Below are 4,909 nucleotides of genomic sequence, written 5' to 3' on the forward strand. Positions count from 1 at the left end.
TGGCAGTAAGCTGAACCTGTGCCCTGCAAGTGGGGGTTAGGATTGTGGATACTCTCCTTGTGTCTATATTTCTATCTCTGACCAAGGAGTTTATTCCCACACCCGTTGGTAACCCTTTGGGGTTTTTTCTGTTGCTCTTAGCAACATCATTTCGGGTGCTCCACATGTTAAATCACTACATCTCGCTTCATTGTCCGCTCTATTCCATCTGAGCATTCCTGACACTAGGGAGACACCCAATTCCTGAGCCTTTGGGCTTCCCCGTTCACTTTGTGTTTATTAGTTATTCCATCACCTCCTGTGTATGTTGTGTTATACTGTCTGTGAGTTCGTTTGCTTTGCATCCCTCTCTGTTCATACACCGGTATACTCCTGTTAGCACTGGTGTGCGTAACACTCGAATAAACTTTGGTTTTTCTGTACAGAAAATGTAAATTCAGTCAGATAGTCAGCTATACCCCAGAGGCAATTAAAAAATTATTATTACTAAATTTAGTTTTTATACTAAATTTCTTTAGAAACCGGGTAGTTTGGTGCTATTGTAGCGTAGCTACTGTCCCACCTATAAACTAAACGAACTAGCGTGTGGTTTTATTATGCGCACACAACCCTACGCAAGCTTGCGTAATTACGCAACCGTGCGTACCTCTATGCCACGTGTGCGGCCTTGCACCATGTGCACGTTTTTTTTTTTGTACGCTGTCCTCACGTCCCGTACCACGTGTACCAATGTGCGTACGCAATAAAACAAATCACACAATGTCTATAAATGTGAGCAATACTAACTATATTCGCTCACTTCACACAACACAGTTTCTTTCTGTATAAATCTTTACAACTAGGCCAGACTATGTTTGTGCTTTACACTTACTTCCTTAAACATTAATTTTAGTTTTAACTATATAGCAACAAATATCTCCGGTTTCACACAGGTCTAAATGAATCTAGCAATCTGAATGTTATGGCAACAATGTGAGAGAGTATGCAAAGTATGGGTGCCCTTTTGTGTACGCTTTTGGAGCCAAAAAATTTTTTCACAGATTTTAAATAGCTTTTTTTTTCTGTTGTACTACGGGTTCTACCAGCACCTCTACAAACCATACAGAGCAGACACCATCTAATCAGCATACAAGTAGGGTTTTCAGTGTCTCCAACGACCACGAAAGGGTTACGTAGGATACTGTCCTGTCCACCCTTTGCTGATAAAGTCTGCTTTGACCTGTTAGGTAGTAAGAATGTGGCATGTGGAAAACTGGAGGAGCCCCCAATTGATAATATCGAAATATCCTTAGGAAAGAAAGCTATACCTTAAACACACCTTAAATACACTTTACCATGGAGCCGCTGCGGCCGCTGTATTTAACACACACTTTGTACTTTTTAGCGTACAAAGTCCCATACCGCGTACGGACTTCGCGTACAAACACCGCGCTGACGGTACAAAGTACTCACAGCGCGTACACACCCAGAGATACACCACAAACCCTGAACAGTTATGCAATGCACTGAAAATACGCTTTAAACCTTAGCAGGGCAATGAAGACACAACACCAGATTGCGATTTTACCGCTGGGTTCCGACACCACAGTGGATTATTGCTGAAAGGGGGTTACAATACAAATAATACAATACAATATAACAGAGTAAATGGCTACATTCAATGGTACATACGTGAGCGGACAAGCTTGCGCAACCCGGCCGGTCCTCGGTCATCTGATAGATAACTTTGTGAGTCTTGTGTCTGACCAGGCCTGCAACAAGCTGTCTTTATACAATTCTTCCAAAAGCAAAACAATGGATACTGTAATCTCTTTGTCCACTGGACACAGGAATGCACATTTACAGTACAGGAGAGGTCATAGGTCGGTTTGAATAGGTAGGCGATGTCTTTCCCAACTGCTCTTGTGGGTGGTCTCCTCTGGATTCCCGCCGCATACATAATGTACAGTAAATACAGTTTATATCTATATTCTGCTCCTGCACATAACTATCCGCAGGAACATGCAATCTTTCTCAAACCAACACCGGAATGTTACCCTTAAAATACCCTTCAGCTGGATACCAAACACCACCTTATGACCTTGTTCTGTCCCCTCCTATTCTGTAAAGGTGAATCCCTTTGTTCTGAAACCATTCAAACTGTTGTTTCTTTCTGATGTGGTGCAGGGATACTATGTGTACATTGTGCACTATTTGGATTAAATATGTAATGTGTTTTGATAGTTTTCCATGCGTTCACAAACTCTACCGTAAATACCCATACCACGCGCTAATGCGCATGACCGCGGGAGCGACCATACGCAAATTGCGGATATGTGCACGCACAGCAGAGCAAGTACGCGCACGGAGGCCATCTGTGTGTATTTTGTACTTGGTGTGTGTGTTGTAATATTTTTCGACTTTGACAAGTATATAGTCAAAATCGGAAGTCAAAATCTCACCGTGTGTACACACCTTAAATGGAATTAAAACCTACTCGGTGCAATTATGTTATTCATTATATATTTTAGGCAGTGACGTGCAGTGAAGTAAATGGAGGCACTGGCTAGAACAAGAGCCAGATTTACACATGATATATGAGCTATTGGGTTCATGAGGTGCCTCCTGACTATTGGCACCCTATGAAACCAACATATTCCTATAATGAAACTGGAAGTGCCGGAGAAACTCGTAGCCTACTTTCATTTATTTAAATTGCAAGATCATGATGATGACTTAAATTCACCCTAAAGGTGAGTACATTTTGGGGCTTATTCAGAGGTGGATGCTAATTTTGCAGCCGCTGCATCATTGCAACAGTTATGCGAAATTCTGAAAATCCGTAGGAGGCATCTTCTGTAAAATGACACCCACTGCCAGCCTCTGTGATCCTCTGCTGCGCATGAAGAGGCAGCATCGGTTCAACTGCGTGAACATGGGATATCTGAGTAAAACTTAGGTTAAAGTAAAAAATGTTGGTAATACCGCACTGATCTATCGATTATCGAATCAATATTCGGACCAAAAATATACAATATAAGAGGGAACCCCTGATTTTTGTCAGATTGGTGGTGCGCCCAGAATCAGTGGGTAAGCCGCATGAACACAAAGAAAAAGAAGACTCTTGTGTGGGGGCACTCTTGAAATTAGATAGAAATAGTCAGGTCATATGTGAGATTAAAATCAACAAGTTTTATTAGGTATCATTTAAAAGAGATTATTAGGGTGTATCCAATAGGACAAACAAACTATCAATTAAAATTTTTTAGGTCTAAGGTCCATCAGGTTTGTACCGATATCGAAAGTTTATATCAGTTTTTTTTAAATCAATTTGGACCAAATAGACACGTATTTCAATCAAGACCCATCCGGACTGTTACCAACTCACGGGTATAGGTGGTCATTCCGAGTTGATCGCTCGCTAGTAGTTTTTAGCAGCCATGCAAACGCTATGCCGCCACCCACTGGGAGTGTATTTTAGCTTAGCAGAAGTGCAAACGGTTGTATAGCAGAGCGGCTACAAAATTTTTTGGTGTCATTTCAGAGCAGCTCAAAACCTACTCAGCACTTGCGATCACTTCAGACTATTCAGTTCCGGATTTTACATCACAAACCCACCCAGCGTTCGCCCTGCCTCGCCTGCGTTTCTCCAGCCGCGCCTGTGTTATTCTCTGGCATGCCTGCGTTTTTCCGCACACTCCCTGAAAACGGTCAGTTTCCACCCAGAAACGCCCACTTCATGTCAATCACGCTGCAGCAAGCAGTGTGACTGAAATGCATCGCTAGACCCTGTGCAAAACTACATTGTTCGTTGTGCCCGTACGTCGCGCATGTGCATTGCGCCGCATACGCATGCGCAGAACTGCCGATTTTTAGCCTGATTGCAGCGATACGAACAAATTCAGCTAGCGATCAATTCGGAATGACAACCATAGTTGGAATGGATATCACATAGTAGGGTTATGCAGGTTTTATAGATATAGGAATTGGTTGTATAAGACTGTCTGTAAATAAATCCTGTTAATACATATGCCAAAAATTGGGGAGAGAGATTCAAAGGCACCTATTCCTTAGAAGATAGATAAAGAGGTAGAAACAAGCATCAAATGGTGAATCTGCTATCAATGTTAGGCACGGAGTATGCCCATGGTCCTAATTTCTACTAAACTGGGTCTTACTAGGAGGTCTCCCATCCAAGTACTAACCGAGCCCAACACTGCTTCGCTTCCAAGATCGGACGGGGTCAGACATTGACAGTGTGGTATGATAGCAGAAAGAGAGCCCCTAACTTCGGGATCACTGATGAGAGTTAACCTAGTGGAAGGGTGGGGTAAGCAAAAAGAGAGGGGAGAACAGGAAAAAGGACCAAGAATGGATCTGCTGCCAGCGTTAGGCTCAGGTAAGGAGAAATAGCCCTGGGTCCGAATCATATCCTGATGAATCGCTGGTGAGAGTCCATTGAAATAGTTAAGAATGAAATGTAAAGTGCTAAGGTCATGTAGATTGAGCTAAACCCAGCGGTATTAATTTAAAGACACACTCTTGATATTATACCTGGTAATCCGTAAATATGTATGTTGGGTGAACATTTGTTCACAATAAATTGGTGTTTGTTCTCACCTCAATGATAAACATGCAAGGTATGCTTATTTGTGTGATACTCTTAGTGGACAGTTACGATCTGGTGACCTGATCAGACTGAAACGGTAATGTCTAAGATACATAATCTATTGGTTATAAAGCAAAAAAAGCAATAGATACAAAAAAATAAATACAAAGATGCTCTGATGCCTCGGTTTCAAGAAACCAGGATCTGGAAACGACTCAATGGTCTGAGAAGTGCAGAATAATTATTAAAACCTGCTGAAGATAATATTGGTTGTTGTTATCCCCTGTATTAATCACTTGCACATATTAGAAATCTGTGTGC

The 4,909-nt window shown here is 42.0% G+C and overlaps 1 pseudogene; it reads right to left on the reverse strand.

Moving 5' to 3' along the window:
* Positions 1-4,135: 4,135 nt before the first annotated feature.
* On the reverse strand, positions 4,136-4,254 carry LOC134897144 (5S ribosomal RNA; annotated as a pseudogene).
* Between the last annotated feature and the right edge of the window lie 655 nt (positions 4,255-4,909).

The sequence above is a fragment of the Pseudophryne corroboree genome, chromosome 3 (assembly GCF_028390025.1).
Source record: "Pseudophryne corroboree isolate aPseCor3 chromosome 3, aPseCor3.hap2, whole genome shotgun sequence".
Taxonomy (NCBI): Eukaryota; Metazoa; Chordata; class Amphibia; order Anura; family Myobatrachidae; genus Pseudophryne; species Pseudophryne corroboree.